This window comes from Malaclemys terrapin, chromosome 4 (assembly GCF_027887155.1).
Source record: "Malaclemys terrapin pileata isolate rMalTer1 chromosome 4, rMalTer1.hap1, whole genome shotgun sequence".
In the NCBI taxonomy this organism is placed as follows: Eukaryota; Metazoa; Chordata; order Testudines; family Emydidae; genus Malaclemys; species Malaclemys terrapin.
In genome coordinates, this window is record NC_071508.1 from 86,743,950 (window position 1) to 86,765,352 (window position 21,403).

The 21,403-nt window shown below is 47.3% G+C and overlaps 1 protein-coding gene across 5 annotated transcripts in view; it reads right to left on the reverse strand.

Annotated features, from left to right (window-relative positions):
- The window catches only part of SLC8A3 (solute carrier family 8 member A3), a 210,883-nt gene that overhangs the window by 162,265 nt on the left and 27,215 nt on the right, over positions 1 to 21,403 (reverse strand). The gene's annotated exons all lie outside the window — the stretch shown is intronic.

Genomic DNA, 21,403 nt, shown 5'->3' on the forward strand with positions numbered 1-21,403 from the left:
AGCAAGTTATATTAGCGGAAGATCAGGCTCTAAGTCTTGACAGCATTTCATTTCATCTACTGCTCAATAGGAAACTTCCATCCACCTCCCCCTCATAATTCATTCTCTCTCTCTCACACACACACACACACATTCCATCCGTACCATTCCCTTCCCTACCCCAACCAATTTCTCTATCATACGCCACTCCACACTGGCAATAGCAAGGGGATCTCAATTCAATAGCCCCAGATTTGCTTGGATATGTGAAGTGGCTGAATCATGAGAGAAGACTGCATTCAAAGGGACAAATGCAGAAAACCCTCATTCATCCACAACAGCAGCCCCATCTCCCAGTACAAAAGGCCTGGCCACTTCCTTGCTGTTACCCCAGGACCAGTTGATGCTCACTGGCAGAGGGCACGGGAGTTCCTGTGGGTTCACCAAAAGGGGTCATGAGGGGTCTCTCAAAGCATGCCTCACACTAGTCACCACATTCATTGCAAAATGTATGGGCAGATAATGTGTAAGGAGTTACGTATGAATACATTCTTAAGGCCTGGTAGTTAAAGGCAGGTCACATAAAGGTACAGGAAGTGGGAGCCACTTATCTCCCTGGTTGTGTATTGTACAATGGATGTCTATTTGCATATTGAATCAAATGCTAATGAGTAGATTGCAAGTGCTGCAAGAAAACACAAAAACAGGAGAGGTTATCATGTTTATGAGTAAAGACAATGAACTTCTGGGGTATAACTAGGAGCACAGAGGTACTCGGGGCATCCTTCAATCTAGGAAGACAGGTTGCCTGTGGGCTTGATCTTATGAAAGGAGGGTGTCAGCCATCCTGGTTGAAAATGCTGGGGAAAAAGGATGTGGGGTAAGATACCTTGTAGGAAACAGGGGAATGTCTTGTTAGTTTAGACTCTAGGAAGCATTGTATGATTTTGTTTTAATATAGATAACCATTTGTTTCCAATATTCATTCTTACTATCATTTAAATCTCTGTTCTTTGATAATAAACACTCCTGTTTTCACTATAAACACATCTAAATGCGGTGTGTTAAGCAGAGCGGTGATCCTGATGTGAAACTAGTAAGCTGGTGTGTACTATTCCTTTGGGAGTAGAGACCCAGAGAGTTCTGAGAGTGTTCAGTGGAGCAGGGCCTGGGCACGCCAGAGGGACACTCGTAGGACTCGGGGGTTGGCGTGTGCCTATCGCTAACCTGCGTGGAGACAGCAAGGCTTGTGGAGGCCTGGCAGGCAGTGCTTGTGTTGCCAGAGGTTGGTGGAGTCAGAGAGCTGATCCACAGCAAGCACAGACAAGACTTCCTCATGCTAAGGACAGAGGGTAGCCAGGTACGCCTGGGGAGCGTCCCACTTGCCAGGCATGCGCCGAGTAACAATCTCTACTTGGCTACAGCTGAGCCACTTTGGATTTGCTTTTGAAAGTGTCTCCTAACCCTGGAGGTCCAGAGACCGGATTCACTTACATTGGGTGTCTGAAACAATGTTCATTACAAGCTATGCATTCTATTCAAACCATAAGGGAAGAAGAGAGAGCGGACTCTGTGCTGCCACGGAGGTGCAGGGGTATTACACAAGCCACTCCTATTGAAGCTAATGAGAAGATCAAAAAAAAGTTACCTTTTCCGTAACTGGTGTTCTTCGAGATGTGTTGCTCATGTCTATTCCACAATAGGTATGTGTGCTCGCCATGTGCACCGTGCCAGAAGTTTTTCCCCTAGCAGTACCCATAGTACCAAGGCGCGGTATAAAGGGGTGCTGCGCACTCCCCCGCACCTTCAGTTCCTTCTTGCCAGACAACGCCGACAGAGGGGAAGGAGGGCGAGATGTGGAATAGACATGAGCAACACATCTCGAAGAACACCAGTTACGGAACAGGTAACTGTCTCTTCTTCTTCGAATGATTGCTCATGTGTATTCCACAATAGGTGATTCCAAGGTATATCTGTTGGAGGTGGGTAGGAGTTCACAAATTCTCGGGACGGAGCATAGCCCTTGCCGAACCCGGTGTCATCCCTGGTCTGGGAGACGATTGCATAGTGCGAGGTGAACGTGTGACCTGAAGACCACATGGCAGCCCTACAAATGTCCTGAATGGGCACGTGGGCCAAAAAGGCAGCCGACAAGGCCTGCGCCTGAGTCGAGTGCGCCTTCACAATTAGTGGCGGAGGGATTCCTGCCAGGTCATAACAGGTACGGATGCATGGGGTGATCCGATTGGAGAGCCGAGTGTAGATCGGCCGACCTTTCACGCACTCGGCCGAGGTGATGAACAGTTGCGAGGACTTTCTAAATGGCTTAGTCCGCTCCAAGTAGAAAGCCAGAACCCATCTCACATCCAGCGTGTGGAGGCAGCGCTCCTCACTGGACGGATGGGGCTTGGGGCAGAGGACCGGCAGAAAAATGTCCTGACCCATGTGATAGGCAGAGACCACCTTCGGGAGGAACAAAGGGTGTGGTTGGAGCTGGATCTTATCTTTATGAAACGCCATGTACTGGGGCTCGGAGGTCAGGGCCCTGAGCTCCGAGACCCACCTAGCTGACGTGATCGCAACCAGGAAGACTACCTTCCACGAGAGGTGTGACCAGGAGCACGTGGCTAGCAGCTCAAACCGGGGCCCCGTGAGACAGGCCAACACCAGGTTTAGGTCCCACTGCGGGACAGGGGGCCTAACATATGGGAAGAGGTGATTTAACCCCTTAAGGAATCGGCCAGTCATAGCACGGGAGAATACCGTGTGGCCCTGCACCGGCGGACGGAAGGCTGATATGGCTGCCAAGAGCACCTTGACTGACGAGGGCTCCAGGCCCTGGGCTCTAAGGTGAAGGAGATAGTTCAGAATAAAGGTGGATCAGGGCAGCCACCGGGGAAACACCCCCACTCGTCCGCCCATCTGGAAAATCGAGACCACTTTGCCAAGTAGGCTCAGAGCATGTCCCGGGCCTGGGAGAACTCCGAGGCCAACCAGAGCTGGAGGGGCCTCATCCTGAGTCTGGCGTGAGGTACCACATACGCGCATGCCAACATGTGACGCAAGAGCTGGAGGCACGCTCTGGCTGTTGTCACCAGAAATCTTATGACTGTGTCGATGAGCCCCTTCAGGGTCTCAAACCTGTCCAGTGGGAAGGAGGCTCTGGCCGACAAGGCGTCCAGGACCGCCCCAATAAACTCTATGCATTGAACCGGGACTAATGTGGACTTGGTGTTGTTTACCAACAGGCCCAAAGTGGTGCACGTGGACAGGAGCGCCATGTGATCCCACACCTGCAACTGGGAGCTGCCCTTGACCAACCAGTTGTCCAGATAGGGGAAGATCTAGATCCCACAGCACCTGAGGTAGGCCGCTACCACTGACATACATTTCATGAATACCCTGGGGGCAGTGGACAGGCCAAACAGGAGGACCATAAATTGGTAGTGTTCCTACCCCACCGTGAAACGGAGAAATGAACATGGAAGTACACGTCCTGCAGATCAAGGGCAGTGTACCAGTCCCCAGGATCCAGGGAGGGGATGATGGAGGCCAGGGAGACCGTGCAGAACTGGAGCTTCACCATGTATTGGTTCAAGCCTCGCAGGTCCAAGATGGGCCTGAGCCCGCCTTTGGCCTTCAGGATAAGGAAATAGTGGGAACAGGACCCCTTGAACTCCCTGGGTACCGTTTCCACCACTCCTAGGCGCCGCCCCACCTCCTGCTTGAGCAGAGCCTCGTGCAAGGGGTCCCCCAGGAGGGATGGGGGCACTTGGGCGGGGAGGAAGTAAACTGGAGGGTGTAGCCCCGGGAGATGGTGCTGAGGACCCATTGGTCCGAGGTCAGCCGTGACCACTCAGGGAGGAAAGCACACAACCGATTAGAGAAGGGAAGCTTTACTGAGGGTGGATCCCCGATGAGAACTGGCAGGGTGCCCCTGGGCATCCCGTCAAAACCACCTTTTCCCCGCTTGCTTGCCCTTGGAGGACCCAGACTGGGGGACAGGCCGAGACTGCCTCTGTAGGCGTCTATTATAGTCCCGCAGTCTCATATTGTGTGTGGGTGGCCTGAGTGGGAGTCTGCTGCAGCTTGAACTTAGGTTTAGCCGGAGCCAGAACATAGGGGCCCAGAGTCTGGAGAGTCGTGTGGGAGTCTTTCAGGCCATGCAGCTTTATATCCATTTATTCCACAAACAGAGTTTTGCCATCAAACCGGAGGTCCTGCAGGGAGGTCTGCGCCTCGCTGGACAGCCCAGAGAGCAGGAGCCACGACGCCCTTCTCATGGACACCGCTGAGGCCATGGACCGCGCAACCGTGTCTGCTGCAGGCAGCTTCAGATGCAGGGTTGCCCTGGCAGCCGCTGTACCCTCCTCCACCAGCACTTTGATCTCCTTCCTATCACACACTTGAAGGGAGTCCTTAAACTTGGGCAGGGAGCCCCACAGATTGAACTCATACTGGCCCAGGAGAGCCTGGTAGTTCACCAGCTCAGCTTCTCCGATGCCACGCCCTCTTCATAGCCGTGGTGCCCCCAGACACAGGGCTTCACCTGCCGAGCTGGGCACGCACATGGGGAGGCTCAGAAAACGGCAAGGCAGAGCTGCTGGAGCGTAGCTTTCTGAAGGGCAGCCACATAGCTCTGTCCTGGATTTCAGGTGCCCAAGTGATGCTCTGGGCCACTGTGGCAGCACTACACCCCTATTCATATTTGGGTGGGCCTGGACACTGAGTGGGTGGGCCCGTGGCTATGTCCCTGCTTCACTGAGGAGAGAAGAGTCCCCAAACGCCTTAAGCACTGCAGCAATTCCTTCCGTGCATGTCTATGAGGGAAGACTAAGAGAGGCATTTTCCACTTGCTGTGATGTTGGAAGTACCAGTAGGGCACAGAATCCCCCTCTCATGGGCAATGCAGCGGAGAACAGGCTTGAGCCAATAGCTAAGGCAGGAGTTCACAAGCTCTTTTACCACGACTCCAGTCAGCCACTCGCAGCCAATCCTCCTCAGACACCCCCCCACCCCCGCAATCCTTTGCACTAATCCTCATGGCACTTCAAAAGAGGTGCCCCACGTATCAGTGGTCAGTTTATGGTTGCTCCTGTCATCTGCTTCAGTGGAATAGAGGGAACTGCAGCCACAGCCCCTACATATCTACTGATGACCCCGATGGGACAACAACTCCATGCTGACAACAGTTAAACTAGAAGTCTACTCTCCTCAAGGTAGACACACCACTGGTATCATGGGTACGGTGGAGTCATCCACATGAGAGGGAGAAGAAGATATGCCCCAGATTTAACAAAAACACAAAGGCAAGCAAGTTTCCACCCCTCTCTGGCCTATGGCCAGGACACTCGACTCTGCAGCTCCAGAAGAGACTGCACTCTACTTTATCAAAGTCCAACAAAGATTGAAAACAACCAAAGCTTCAGCCCAGACAGGCTCAGCAGGTCATCTCTTCCTCACAGGTGGGTCTCAGCCGCTGTAGTCTTCAACCACACCTTGTCCCATGCTCCCGGGCCTGCAATAGCCAGGGGCTGGCGCACACTTCCCCTCACTCGGGTTCAGGCAGGCTGATGCTCTGCAGGGTTCCTGCCTCTGGTCAAGCTTCCAAGTCACCCTGGGAGCAGCCTGTCTGTCCTTCTCAGGCTTCTCCCCATTCCTCTCCTCAAACTCCCCTCTAGCTGGGGTCACTCAGCTCTTTATGGAACTCCCCAGCTGGATCTGGTAACAAAAGATGAGCCACCTGATCTCCAGCTGACTAGGAGCATCTTTGTGGAGCCTTAAAGGGCCATCCAGCCTGTGACATATATAGAGATGGGCCCGTTTTTCAGATCTGAATTAGGCTGAGGCTAGAGTTTGGGTTTGAGGCCAGATCAGTGTAAGGTTTGATGGTGCTGATGTTTCTTGGTGCAGACATGTCATGGCACTGATAAGCTCGTCTTGTGAAATTCCAGTGCTGCTGACTGATTTTAATCAGCAGTCTGGTGATATTTGGTGTTTTTTATTAATGTCCAAGCTATTGGAATCAAGAGATTGCACAAGGATTTCAGCTTTCGAAAGGAAAAAAAAGTAAGTTTCTAGTCTCTTGGTTGCAGAGAAAAATCTTGAAAATGTGACCTCAGTGTACCCCAAAGACTTGGAAACCAGAAGGCAAACAAAAATTCCCAGATGTACCATTTAAAAAAAAAAAAAAAAAAAAAAAACACGTGATTTTTAAGCCAAACTCATGATTTTTGGGGGGGCCTGACTCAATTTTTGAATTCTTGGGGATGGCAACACTACATTTTGATCCAAAATGGTGGAAGTCTCCCACGGTCATTTAACTCTCCTAAACAGTATTGCAAACCAGCTCCTGTGGAAAAGCATCCATATATTATTTCACACGCACACAATTAGCACTTGTCATCACAGCAAAGAGGCCCAGGATTGAATGGGCCATGGATACTGACCCACCCTAGGACTGGTCTATACTGGGGGGAAAACACCATGCTGGAAAATGTGTTAACCACATTAACCACCACAAGGCAGCTATCACCTGGAATGAGCATGCCTTCTAGCAGCTGGAAGCCTGAAAAGCACTTATCAGCACTGGAGATGGTTGGAATATTTTCAACTAAATGTTTTTTTTAATAAAAAATGCTGTTTAAAATGCAAAATATTTTGCAGACGTATCTTTTTCAATAAAGTTTTAACAGGTAGGATTCTGAGGTCCAGAGGGGACTCTGGTCATTTCTAGGGAGAGAAAGAGAACCCCCCCCCAAAAAAAAACAACTGATCTTTTCAACACAAACCCATTTGCTAAAACATTTGGAAGGTTTAGTTTTCATTCCAGTGCAGAACAAAAACAAGCCTGGAAACCTTGGAAACATTGTTGCGAAACAGAATTGCCATCCTCCGCCCAGCTTTACTCAGCACCAACACCGTGGATCCCAGAGGGGTGTTAATAAAACCATCAGGTTTAAAACAAACAAGATGCACAAGAAAATCTGCAGGAGACTAATCCTTACTTAGTATTAATTTACTCCTTAAAATTGGCTGCTTTGCTTCTCGGGTATGTCATTCATAGGCTGAAACCAATTTATCTCCCCATGCCTGGTGGCAGAAACTCAGGGAAAGCCGGTGGGGGACAGTTGATGTGATGCCCTTCGGTTATCAGACAAAGATGGATACATCAATCTGTTCCAATGGTCAGGGATGGCTGAGGCAGCACTCCCCTGTTTTCCCATAGGTCAGTAGTTGGCTAGTGGAAAATTCAGAACTTCTCATAATTAAGGCTAAGATTATGTCACGGAGGTTGCGGAAGTCACGGAATCCATGACTTCCAGCAACCTCCGTGACAGTGGAGGCCCCACTGCTGACCAGCCGCTGCCGGCAACGGGGGCCCCGCAGCAGCCCAGCCTCCACAGGTGGCAGGGCAGCTGCGGGTTGCGGGACCCCCCCTCCCCGCAACTGACCAGCTGCTGAGACCTCTGATCTGCCCAGCTGCCGCCGGGAGGGGTCCCCCCCACAGCAGCTCAACCGCCGCGAGCAGCCATGGCTCCCCCATAGCCGCTGCCACCGGTGGCAGAGGGACCCTGGAGCTGCTCAGCGGCCACAGCTCCCAGCTGGTGGCAGCAGAGGGAATCCAGAGCTGCTCAGCACTGGCATGGGGCCCCCTGCATCTCCCCATGCCACCACGGGTGGCAGAGGACCCCCCCCCCCCACAGCACCCAGCCCCGCAGGGCAGGGTGCTGTACCCTCCCCTCCCCATTTTGTCAGGGATGTTTTTAGTAAAAGTCAGGGACAGGTCACAGCTTCTGTGATTTTTTTGTTTCTTGCCAGTGACCTGTCCCTGACTTTTACTAAAAATACCCATGATAAAATCATAGCCTTACTCATAATTCACTTTAAGCCTCAAGTTACAGCATAATATCCAGGTGGAGGACTCCTGGAAAGGTAGGATTTGTAGATGGAGGGTGCTGAGAGTTGGGACTGGTATCAAGATTTGTCCAAGGGAAACAGAATGGAGAAGCACGTAGGCTCTGGGCTTTTTATCTGGGGTCCTGGAAGTGGTTGAATTAAAAACAAAATAGCATAAAGCCTGTGTAACCCATTGCCATGCCAAGACAAATAGCTTGGTGGGATTCAAAAAAGGGTTCAATATGTATCTGAATATTAAAACAATCCACAGTTTCCCTAGCTAGGATAATACATATATGATGCATCAACCCTCACTCTCCAGAATATAAGCCAACCACTAGCTTCCTTGGGTTACAAACAAACATCTGCAGCCATAGGAATTTTACTGCCGCTATAGAGGAAGGTGTAAAGACTCCCATAATGAAGCATCTAGTTCTGAACAGTGTCCAGCCATTGGTGTGATCTAGCATGGCAATACCGATTTTCCTTTGAGAGGGACAGCTAACCAGCAGCCGAGAGGGGCGCTGATCTGGAACACTGTGTGAGGGCTGTTAACAGGACAAGGCAGCTGGCAGAGGGTTGAGTTGCTTGTCGGGGTAACAATCAAGGGTAGCGTGAGGTTTATGTAACTGGGAAGACAGAGCTGGGTTAAGGAGTATCGAGGAGGCTGGGTGGTTGGAGGACACAGATGTATGCTGCACAAGGGCTAGGAAATGCAGAGCATTACCTATCATGTATCTGGGTGATCTGGCAGTTTGTTAGGGAGCAACTGAGGTGCACCTGCTGCAGCTAAACATCCTCACCCTCACTACCTGAGTGCAGCTTCCCAGCGATGAGCCAGCTCCCAGCATGCTGAAAGTTAAGCCCTGGGGTGAGACTGGCTACCTATTAAAAGCAACCCCAAGACTGCCAGAAGGGAAGAGTTTTATTTTTAGCAGGGATGCTAGGAGGGTCACTGCTCATGCTGCATTCACCCACAAAGCCAGATTTTCATGCAGCATGCTGTGTGCTCAGTGTCACAGCGAGGGCAACATCTGTCAGGTTGGGTTTGGCTAGATGGATTATTTAAGGTAAAAAAGGGAGAACATAATGAGAAGTAGCGAGCCTGAAATTATCCTTCACGTTTAACACAAGGAAAAAAGATGCCCAAAGAGTGAGAGTAAATTTACAAGAGAACAAGGAGAAGACTCATCTTCCAGTTTCTAATGCGCCCATCACCATAGCACTCAGGTGCCAACTGCAAGCATTAGTACAAGCATCTGTGCTGTCTGACTAGGGCTATAGTCTCTGCCCCTGCCTGTCTAGGCATTTCTGAAGGATCATTCTTGCATGAAGATTACCAAAGTAAAAATAAAGCAATATCAACAGGCCACTGGCCATCTCCCTTTCGGACACGATATCACCAGCCTTCTTCCTTGGGAGAAGAGCATTGCCCGGAGAGCCACAACTTGCATTGTGCTCTGAAGATGGCTAGACTTGAATTCAGCCTGATCCCTGGTAGCGAGGTCCTGATCCAACAGCCCACCCCGCACCAAAAACACACAGCTCCCAGCCATACAGTGCTTCACCCTGGACTCGGACAGCTGTAACATCCCTGTTGATCGTGGTGTTCTCAGCAAGCGTGGAGAGAGAAAGGGGAGGTCCAGAGGTAGCTCGATATTCATCCTACACGCCAGCATCTGGGTTATGAGTAGGAGCCAAATTTTCCACTGGCATAAATGGGTACAACTCCATTTAAATCAATGGTGTTACATTTACACCTGCAGGGAACTTGGCCCTAAGTCTTTAAAGCAGATCAATAATTGTAAGAAGGGCAGAGAACAAACGTGAAATATTCTCCTCAATTATCTACTGTCAGATATTCGCCGCTGTGTGTTGTACCAGTTGATGCTTCTGCGCAACCTTCAGGGTCACCCCAGGTGGAGTGGTTTTTGTAGCAGTCTACTCTAACTGCAGTGTAGACATTCCCCTCTAAACACCTGCAGCTGGCCTGTGTTAGCTGGCAGGTTTGCGGGTCTCGGGCTGCAAAATTGTGGCGTAGAAAGCTCTGGGTCCTCGTGAGGGGAAGAGGGTTCCAGAGCTCAGGCTCCAGCCCGAACCTGAATGTCTACACCACAATTTTACGGCTCAAGAGCCCACATCAGATGGCACAGGCCAGCCCTGGGTGATTAACTGCAGTGTAGATGTACCCAAGGTGACCAAGCACACTGAGTTATGGTGGGCAACAGGGCTATTCAAGAGTGAACCATTTGAAGCACTCGAGAGATACACGCAAGGAGCAATCCTGGGCTGTTGGAAGGTGTGGGAGGGACTAGATATGAACAAGGTTCCTGTTGAGCCTCATTTGAGGTGAGTCAGACAGGATTTCAGACCTATGACAGTGAGATTAAAATGTGATTTTTTTTTCTCCATTTTGGAAAAACTAAGTCTTTTTGGCATGTCATATCTCAAAGATGGCTTGGCCTAGACTCCACGTTTGTTTTATTCTCCTATCCTCCACAAAGATCAATCCCTTTGTGTGTTTTGGAGAATGCTTCATATTTAAAATGTTGAAGTCATTTGCTACAGACCTTTGAAGCCCTTAATAATCCAGGAGCTGCCCTGCAGACTAAGACCTGCATTCTTATATCCTTTGTAATCTGCTTGCACCCTTGAGCTAGTCACCTGGCTTGGAACTAATTTAGCAGTTGTCACAAGGAGGACTTTAAAGTCCATCTACTGTAGGAAACTGACCTCCCACTGGCAGCTTGTCACCATTAGCTCAGTGTCACCATTAACTTAGATGAGGCCTTAACAAACCCACCTGTACTCAAGGATTCCGGTGGAGCTATGAATCCTGCATGGTTTTCAGAAGCAATCAGCACCCCATTCATATTCAACAAAGGTTGAGACAAATACTTTTCATCTTTCTAAACCAGCAGTGTGTATCAAAGCGTCACAGCGAGATTCTTGACAAAAACCATGGAAATTTCCAGACAGAAAACTTTGTTAAGATGTAGTTACAGTTCTAACTAATTTATATATATATATATATATATATATATATATATACACACACACACACACACACACACACACACACACATATACATACACACACATTAAAGGGGCAGGAGAAGAGGAAATTTCCTAAAATAAAAATGGAAAAGCCAAGAAATTCTAAGTTTCAATACAACATTAAAAAAAGGAAACACGGAATGGAAAAATGAAGGTATCCTAAAAACAAACTTAATTCTATCTTCCTGTCCTCGGCCACCCCCCACCCATATTAAATTTTCACCACCACACTGTGTACTGTCTATATTGCAATGTGACTCTCACACGCCACAACACATATCTTTTCTGAACATACAAATATGTGCACATTCATACAGGTCCACCTTACACACTGCAGATAATCCTCCAATTCAACCTCCATTGACCATCAACATCTCCACCTGAAGCTTCAAGCGCACAACAAAGCCCTATTCAACTCACACCATACATACCTTCCCTATATGCAATACTTACCTTCTTTCACTGGAAGTTAATCCACCTTAGACCCTGTATACCTTTGTGGTTTTGTTATAAGTACTTTGCTATGGACTCAGTGGGGATGCAGTTAAAAATAACCATATCTATGGAGTTCAGACTCTGCAGGTAAACCACCAAAGCATATGAGGTTCAAGATGCTCAACTAGCAGCAACTGTTGTCATAGACATCTATTTGCCTTAGATAAAGGGTGCAGACTACAGGGAGGATAGAAAGGGAGAGTTAAGGTTATTTGGGATACCTTAACCTCATTTTCACACTTTCCAATATTTCTCAGAGGTTTGGGGAGGTTTTTGTTTAAGTCTTGCCTTACCTTAACATTTCTTTCCCTTTCAATGTTCTTTTTAAAACTTCAGTAATCCTCTAAATTCCCCCCCCATATTTTTTTTTTTAAACCACACACAATTTTGAGGACAGTCTGACTAAATCTGTCTGGGAACGTACCTACCCCTTTTGCAGTGGGACAGCACAAGGAGTAGGTTCCCCTTACATTCCACATGAGCCTTGTTTTTAAGGCTTAGCGCTCCTTGTGCTGATCCGCTGCATTGGGGTACATTTTACCCATACCCTATAAGTCTACTCTACATAGGCGGGTGGCAATTCTCCAAAAAGGGACATATTTTTGGAGTTTAATGAAACTCCCCTCCCCCCCCCACTCACATCCCCATATCATATACCATTCGAAAGCTTACCTCATGTAAATGTACTTAAAAGTATGATATGCCATAAGCCTGTAGGTGAGGGGAAACAATGGTACCCATAATAAGAAAGTGTCCTTTTTTGCAATTTCACTGTTTAAGTTAATTTCAACACCTTAATGTGGTGTTATATTGGTCAAAGCTACCAGATGACAATGCATTAAAAGATTTGTATTGGTTTTGCATGGGGAACTATTTTTTTTCCAGAACTGATGAAGCTCTTTAGTTCATGGCAAAAATGGTAAATATCAACATCTTTAAATAATACGAAGATGAAATGTTTTCACATTGCATATTCTTAGTTGTCAAAGTATCTCAAGGGATTATAACAGTTTTCTATATTTTCTGTTGAGAGTTGTGGGCCAGATCAGTCTCTCACGGAAGGCTGTACATGTAGATTGCATACCCAGAGTTTTGCATAGTGGATAGATATAAACATACATGAATTCCTAATACTGTATAATGCTTCTCAGTTTAAAAGGTTGTGTGTGTGTGTGTGTGTGTATATATAAACAAATAAATATAGTTTGTAGCATCCAGTCTGCCTGGTAGAAGGTTTTAATTTGTAATTGCCTGTGCATGCTATACTAGCCTCTTACCAACCAGGTCACTGACAATATAACAAACCCATCTGACCCTGAATCACATCAAGAGGTGCTTATTAGCATACCTACTGGACTTCATGTAACATCAGATGTACATGAGTCTTTACTGAGACTAGAAGACATTAGTGAGAACAAATGGAGAGATTTGTGAAAGATGCACTTCATTCTGACGGGACACGGCTTCTTCAGCTCAATCAAGAAACTTCAGGCATTCCGCTCTGCTGTGCACTGATTAGGCCTCAGCTGGAGTATTGTGTCCAGTTCTGGGCACCATATTGCAGGAAAGATGTGGACAAATTGGAGAAAGTCCAGAGAAGAGCAACAAAAATGATTAGAGGTCTACAAAACATGACCTATGAGGGAAGATTGAAAAATGGGATGGTTTAGTCTGGAGAAGAGAAGACAGAGAGGTTAAGAACTGTTTAGACAAACACCTGTCAGTGATGGTCTAGTTATTGTGTAGTCCTGCCTCACTGCAGGGGACTGGACTAAATGACCTCTCGAGATCCCTTCCAATCCTCTACTTCTATGATTCTATGAAACCTGGCTTCAAAATATTTCTGACATGGCCAAGAAGACCAAATTTAAATCTGTCAAGGGAGGGACAATCACAGCAGCTATCAGTCCAGAAGTCATTTTTCACAGAGCTTTGTCCTTCACAAGATGAAGCGATATTTCAATGATGTGCTTAGTAACCCAATAGGACTTGTACCTATGTCACTCTGCTATGCTTTTGGAACAATGAGAAGAACAGGCAACACTAAATTATAGCATCAGCTGGAAGCTCAAGCTGAAAGAATTCATGAGCGATGTGGAACAGGGCGCAGGTGGGCCCCTCAATCTTCTGCCGCTTCTGCGCCCACAAATGAGCCAGAGACCTCTACTTTGGTGCAATCACCCATGCTCTTTATTTACAGTACAAGTTCCCACCACCATGTAGCTACAGACAGCATCAGGCTTACACCCTCCAGGACTGCTAGCTTCCACAGCTAGCAAGGGAGGGAAGGTGGCCTTTAACTCCCTGGCTCCTCCCTTTCCCCTCCCCCTAGCTTCCTTCCTGCCAGCCTTTATGTAGCCCCTGGCTAACAAAGCCTGCAGCTGTTCCCTATTTGCCACTTAGGGCCGGGCTTACTCAGCCAGCTCCAATTCTCCTTTCCTGATTGGAGCTGGCATGACAGAGGTGTGGCTCAGGGTTTCCTAGCCAGCACCCTGTCACACTATGCATGCCATGGCTGTCATACAAATGATGGCTGAAGACAAACTCCACACATTCAGTGAATTGGCTGCTGAGAATTTGAGGAAGGTCCTAAAAGGATTTGGCAAAACTAATTCTGTAATTGAAGTCTTTAACAGATATGACAACAGTACCTCTGAAAACTGCAGAAGGACAGTGCCGGACAGGATCTAAGGTTGGATACAAGAAATACCAGATGACTGGTGGACACCCTGGGCCTCCAAGAAAAAGTTTCCAAATGTGGCATCCAACAAGCCATCACTTGTAAAATTCCTCTGTGAATACATGGTTCAAAGTGCCCTTGAGAGTAGGCACACACCCAAACAAACACTCCTTCTTGCTGGAGGGTTTTCCAATGGTGAAGTAGCAAAGTCCACTACCACTACATGCGGCTGAAGAAGCCTAAGACTTGTATAGTACTCAAGAGGAAGGGGACACGCATAGTTGCCAACTCCATGGGTGCTCCAGGATTGGAGAACCCATGGAAAAAAATGAGTGAGTACTTAGCACCCACTGGCAGCCAAGCTCCGCCCCCCCCCCCCCCAGGACCTGCCACCCACAGGTGGCCCCACTGATCAACTCCTCCCCCTCCCTCCCAGCTGTTCCCCGGCATGCAGGAGGCACTGGGAGGGAGGGGGTGTGCTCAGGGGAGGGGTGGAAAGAGGTGGGGCCTTGGGGGGCAAGGGGTGGAGTGGGGGCAGGCCTGGGGCAGAGGGGGGGGGTGTCGAGCATCTCCCGAGTAGAGAGGAAGTCGGCACCTATGGACACAAGGATGCTTCTGCATGCTGTATGTGCCAATATAGCTTTTGGGCCTCTGGGTGTCAAAAGAGCCCCAGTAATTAGGTCTCCTGATAGAGCTGTCTTAGTCCTTGCTGTTCACTACTTTTCAAAAATGGAACACAGATAACATGTGGATAGAAATGGGCACCATAACCAGCACAACTGACAAGTATCACTTCATACCAGTGCATGCAATTTGTGATGCACTCACTCCTGACTTCTGCAACATACTTCCTGCTGTAAATGCATTAACAGAATGTGACTCTGAGCCATCCCTATTTGGTATTGGGGGGGGGGGGGGAAATCTGTGTTTAATGTTGTCAAAACAAAGAGAATTGACCACTTCAGAAATTTTGCCAAATTGGGAGAGACTGACGGAGAAGCCACAATTTCTGCAGCAAAGAAGTTGGTAGCAGTGCTGTATGACCAGAGCGAGACAGAAAAGACGACCCACAGATGCTGGAGTTGCTTGAACCTCAACCTAGCCATCAAAAAGGACAAGTCACTGGCCAAACTTCCACCATGTGAGGGCAGTTTTGAAGAGCATGCCAAAAGAGCATTTTGACAAAGCTTTGGATGTCTTCGCACATATGTTAACCAGATATTGGATCACCTTTGCAAGCAACATGGACAAATGGGGATGATGAGCTACTTCCTGTATTTTTCAATGGCACTTGAGCTTCTACAAGATCGTATTTGTTCCTGCACCTTTAGGGGTCACTGGAGAATCAACTTAGTCTGAAGTGAGAACAATCTTCCCTGCACAGAACTGTGTATATGCCAAGGCAATGAAGACTGTGGTATCCCACGCACTCTCGACAGAGATCAGAGTGATGAACAAGATGATGAGAATGATGTTGACTAGAAATGTCACCTGTGCTATTACATTTCAGTGATACGTGCACAAATTTATTATTAGATTTTGTTTTACCCTTCAGATTGTTGCTTCTTTTGAGGTCAAAGAAATCCAATTTGATGTCTTAAAATAATACACAGTCATTAAACTAACAAATGAATGCAAATATTTCAAAGAAGTCATTTTAACATATTGATGGTGTCAGTGTTTATCACCATTTCTATGGTACCACTTGAAAGTTCCTCATCTTAAAGTAGACATAATAGGTTTTCAAATGATATATGATGTGCGTGTATGTACAGAGAATACATTAAGTTGACCAAATTGGTTGTTTCTGCTGCTCACCTCACAGGCATACAACCAGACTGTGATTTTATCAGATCTCAAACATGGATGGAAGATCAGCAAGGAAATACAGAGTGCTTAAGGAGTGGTGCTGATAATTTAGTAGGTGGCACATTTCCCTCTGGATAAATACTTATCCAGTGGGGAACTGATACAATGTTATGGAATACTGTGCTACTGGTGGGTGTCCCCTTTCCAAAAAAGGTAAGAGAAGTCCTAATGGTTTCTGGTTTTTAAGAGACTCCCATGATAATTTTAGTAATAATAGGGGCTGTTCATCTCAGCATTATAGCCAAAGTTCCCAACTGAAATTATTACATTCCGCCTCATTAAGTTCTCTCTGTAGCTTGTGTTTAATGAAGTTGTCACAGTTCAGGGCAACTGCACCTGGATTTCCCTCCTCCCCAGTGGTCAGTAAGCCCACCACTCTTGGCTTTCAGCTCCCCAGCTGTGGCCTCTCTTGGGTGGAGACACAGGTCTCTCTCCCTTCTGACTGGGGTATTTCCAGGTTGGATAGTTCCCTACCTTCACTGTGTCATTCCCAGCACAAAGAGGTTGCCTTAGAACGCCTGCTTGCTTTCTCTTCAGAGACAGATAGCAGTGTAATATAGATGTAAGTTGCCACACCTTTCTAAGCAAGCCTACTGTATTCTTAAGGTAAAAAGCATTACAGAGAAAACATTCAAAACAATAAAAGAACCTACAAACTTATTAGCATGTGTATCAGTAGGGCCCTACCAAATTCGTGGTCCATTTTGGTTAATTTCAAGGTGATAGGATTTTAAAAATCATAAATTTCATGATTTCAGATATTTAAATCTGAAATTTCATGGTGTTGTAATTGTAGGGGTCCTGGCCCAAAATAGGGTGTGTGTGTGGTGGTGGTGGGGGGGTGTCACAAGGCTATTGTAGGGAGGTCACAGAATTGCCACCCTTACTTCTGCGCTTTTGCTGGCGGTGGCGCTGCCTTCAGAGCTGAGCTCCCAGTCAGCAGCCGCCACTCTCTGGCCACCCACTTCTGAAGGCAGCACCTCTGCCAGCAACAGCACAGAAGTAAGGATGGCATGGTATGCTATTGCCACTCTTAGTTCTATGCTGCTACCTTCAGAGCTGGGCCCTCAGCCAGCAGCCGCCACTATCCGGCTGCCCAGCTCTGAAGGCAGCAGAGAAGAAGGAAGGGTGGCATAGTGTGGTATTGCCACCCTTACTTCTGCTCTGCTGCTGGTGGGACACTGCCTGGTCAGCAGCCACTGCTCTCTGGCAACCTAGCTCTGAAGGCAGCACAGAAGTAAGGGTGGCAATACCGCAACCCCCCGTAATCCCTTTTTGGGTCGGGACTCCCAGTTTGAGGAACGCTGGTCTCCCCCGTGAAATCTGTATAGTACAGGATAAAATTACACCAAAGACTAGATTTCCCCGGGGAGACCAGATTTCACAGTCTGCCGTGACTTTGGTAGGACCCGACTTATCAGGCGTCACCACCATTCTCACATGGGCTCTGGCAGGTGCAGTCTTTCACCTGCCAGAGCCCATGGTGGTTACAAGTTCATCAGAGCTTCAGCTCAGGACAACTGCACCATCTCACAGGGCCTCAGTAGGCCAAGTCCTTCCAATCCTCCCCTAAGGATTCAAGGCCCTCTGTGGACCAGGAGTCCTGTCCATATGCTGGGTCAGGAAGAAAACGGTGAGGTTTTCCAAAAGTCTTTGTTTGTAGGTCTCTGGAGAATCCAGTTTGAACTAGTGTATGAATATCTCCCCAGGGGGGGAGGACTTCAAATGGTTGATAACAGAAGTAGTACATTAGCATCCCCCCGCCCACTAAAAAAGGTATCAGAATTACACAATAACCCATACATAATTGCATTTTTAATACAATGTACCCCAAAGGTGTTAACCCTAATTCAACAGGGGTAAACTGAACTCAATAAAGCTTATCTCAATTCCATGAGGTTTCTTCGGTATATTCCAGGATACTGTCAGTCTGTCACAGCAGTATTCTACATTACTACCTAAACAGCTGTAGAGCATTGCTTTGTGCTGTTAAACAGCTGCCAAGTCATGCTCCAGAGGTGGCTGCTTATCAATGTGGAAACTGAAGGGATTCCCAAGAGTATATACTTTCCATGCACAAAGGGACTTAGGCAATGCAACGCCTAACACTCTATACAACGCACTAGGAAAGTTAGATGCCTAAGACGTTTGGGATCCACAAAAGGCAGCATGCCAAGTGGAGGACTTGCCTAAGCTAGCTAGCAGGAAATGCCAAAAAAGAGGGGTAGGTCATAAGGCCCTCCACCACCCACGGAGTTAGGCATCTAAATCTGGGCTGGAGGGAGGCACCTATCTTTGCTTGGGTTGCACAGCCAGGAAACCTGTCCTGGAGTCAGGCACCTAAGCAATATTTTGCATGGAAGAGAATTAGGACACTCACCCAGGGTTTGGGAGACCCAGGTCCAATTCTCCCCTCTGCCTGATGTGGAGCAGGGATTGGAACCCATACAGTTCTCAGGTGAGTGCTTTAGTAACAGGACTATGGGATATTCTGGACTGAGATCTCAGTCTTTCCCGCCAAAGCTGTTCCACCGTGTATAAATAATTAAATACTCATTGGGCCAAGGAGAGAGCAGGAATAGCTCTACAGCCCAGCAATTAGGGCACTCACCTAAGAGGTGGAAGACCCGCATTCAGATCTCTGTTCCACACATGCAGAGAGAGAGAGCACTGATGTGGGAGACCCGGCTACATTGCTCTCTCTCTCTCTCTCCATGCATGGAGCAGAGATCTGAACGCGGGTCTTCCACCTCTCAGGTGAGAGCCCTAACCACTGGGCTGAAGGAGGCTGTTACTGCCTCCACCCTCTCATCCCCCCCCAGCCAGGACATTTTGTGTGGGTTTAGCCATACTCTAAGACTGCCTACCGGATCAGGCCTCATAGGTAGGGGGTTGTCTAGTTTGAGGATCCTGCTGGGGGTTAGGTATGAGATGGGTACCCAGGTGCCACAATTGAGGTGGCTGTATACATGCTCACGGTTAGAAACTCTGATGCCAAGGGATTTTAGGAACCTACAGGTTTAGGTGGCAACGGATTAGGGGTTTTGATGATCTCAGTGGCACTTAAGTGTTGGACTTAGGGGCCTAAATCCTTTTGTGGCTCTAGCCTTAAAGCTCTTCAAACCCTTTCTGGATAAAAAGCCCTTTAGATGTAGAAGATATTAATATTGTTGATTGCTGTTTGACCACCGTGTCTCTGCCTGTACTTGTAATTGGGAGGCTCAGACGAAAGGAGGCTGGGTACTCCTCCACTTAGCGCATGCGCAATGTGCCTCAGGTGGCACGTGACCAGGGTTCATCACCGAATTTGGTCCTCTGGCTGGATCATTAGCTTTCCCGGCCCGGCACTGACAAGGAGTGTGACGTGAATGCTGATCTATGCCCCCTGGCAGGGTACTAGTGCCACAGTAACAAATGGAACGAGATCATTGTGCTATCTTAAAATAACCTGCCAGTAAATGAAAATGGAAGCTCTGGCTGCTCTGGAAAAGCGATCTTTATCGTTAGTATGGCAAGTGCTAGTTGGCGGGCTTGGGCGTTTTTTATTAGCAAAAACTATTGTAAGGAAGTTCTAAAAGGCCAAATATCTCCCTTAATAATGTAGCTGGAGTCGACGTACCTTAGGTTGAGTTACTGGGGGGTCTACACCACAGGGGGTCGACGGGAGAAACTCTCCCATTGACTTACCTTACTCTTCTCGTCGGGGGTAGAGTACAGGGGTCGACTGGAGAGCGATCTGCTGTCGATTTGGTGAGTCTTCACTAGACCCGCTAAATCGATCTCAGAGCATTGATCCCAGCCACTAAACTCCAACCACCTGCCGCCCGCACCCTGCCCAACAACCAGAATTAGATGCATAAGCTCTTCAGGATGCACATTGTCGTTGACTACATGTTTGTATAGCAATTAGCAACATGGGCACCCAACCTGGATGATGCCTCTAGCAGTTACTGTAATATAAATGGTATACAAACAGTAATAACTGTGAAATTACCTGGACACAGAGGGGTGATTGGATGCCGGAGTATCTCAACTATGAATTTCCTGGCTTCAGAGGTTTTTCCATTTTACATCTGAGATTTCCTCCCCCCCTTTGTGTAATTTAATTTCCTTTATTTATTTTTAATACAGAATTAGATCATATTACCGCCTGATTGAAAAACAAATTAAATTTGGCAGGCAAAGCCATTTTTGATTGTACAAACATGCAAAAATGTTTTTAAAAAGGCTCCTTGGTTATTCAGGAAGTTTTGGGATGGGGAATTGCTGTATTTTGACTGAATAGAACAGAAAATCCATTTATATTTATAAACCTTGGTTTTAAAATATTGTTATGGAGGAAGAATTCATTTTAATGTGGTTTCTCTAAGAAGTGCTGACACACTCAATTATAACACTTCCTATCCTTGGAAAGGGAGGATGTCTTATTCAGCCAGGACTTTCTGAAGCTGTCCAATTGTATGGATACACACCAAATCAAAACACAAGGGAAGTCAATGGTCTAGTCAAATCCCTTTGCAAACCACCTTTTAACCAGCAGTAGGATTTGCCATAGACTCTCAGACCATCTCCATCCAGCTTCAATACCCCCTGTTTCAGAGAGAAAAAAATAGAAACATACTCAACCAAATTCATCCCTGGTGTAACTCTGCAGCTGTCATATACTTACAGCTTTTATGCCACAACCTTTGAAATACAAAGATAAGAAAATTCAGGAGCAGCATTTCAAACAATTCACTTCTCTGCAAAGGACACGTATAGCATTCCTCAACAACAAGTCAAGTCTACTATTTTGAATACAGATTGTACTGGGCAGCTCACGCTCTTGCACATGCTCAGTGAGCACCAACAGAAAAGCATCTGGGATATGGTATAGTGTTCACATGACCCAAATATTCCACAATACTTAGAATACAAGTGTAATATCCTAGTGGTGTAATTCTGAAGATTGGTGTTTGGAACAATGGAGAGTGTTTGCATGATCCAAAACATAATGAACTATCCAGATTGGATACAAGTATTGGGAACACTAACTTGTCATAATTTAAATGGTCGCTTTACATATAAATGGGCTATTTATTCTGAATATTGAATAGTGCAAGTGCTGCTGTGCATGTCCATTTCTTGATAGATATGTGGCCACCTTAATCCTAGTATCTGAGAACCTCACCAGCTTTAAATGAATGTATCCTTGCAAACCCAATGGGAGGTAGGGAAATGTCATTATCCCCATTTTGCAGATAGGGAATTGAGCTGCAGAGAGATTACGTGACTTGCACAAGATCCCAAATGAAACCTGTGGCAGAGGCAAGGAGTGAACTTCCGAGTTCTAGTGCAGCACCTTAACCACAAGCCCTTGGTGATGCCTGCTGGTGCCAATTCTGGAACAGCATGTTTGGGTGGTTTTGATTTTGGAACTATATT